This window comes from Lupinus angustifolius, chromosome LG10, assembly GCF_001865875.1.
Source record: "Lupinus angustifolius cultivar Tanjil chromosome LG10, LupAngTanjil_v1.0, whole genome shotgun sequence".
In the NCBI taxonomy this organism is placed as follows: domain Eukaryota; kingdom Viridiplantae; phylum Streptophyta; class Magnoliopsida; order Fabales; family Fabaceae; genus Lupinus; species Lupinus angustifolius.
Genome location: NC_032018.1, coordinates 13887414 through 13887886, shown reverse-complemented (window position 1 = coordinate 13887886; position 473 = coordinate 13887414).

Here is a 473-nt window from a genome sequence, read left to right as displayed (position 1 = left end):
GAGGGTGAGGATGAGGATGAGGATGAGGATGAGGATGAGGATGACGGTGAGGATGAAGATGAGGGTGCGGATGAGGATGAGGATGAGGATGTGGATAAGTATGAGGATGAGGATGTGGATAGGGATGAGGATGAGGATGAGGATTAGGATTAGGATTACGATTAGTATTATGGTCAGAATTCCGATTAGGATGAGGATGGGGATGAGGATGAGGATGAGGATGAGGATGAGGATGCGGATGAGGAAGAGAATGAGGATGAGGATGAGGATGGGCATGAGGAATAGGATTAGGAGTAGGATTAGGGTTAGGATTAGGGTTAAGATAAGCGTTAGGACTAGGATTAGGATTAGGATTATGGTTAGGCTTAGGCTTAGGTTTCGGATTAGGATGCGGATGAGGATGAGGATGAGGATGAGGATTAAGATTAGGATGAGGATGTGGATGAGGATGAGGATGAGGAGGAGGATGAGTA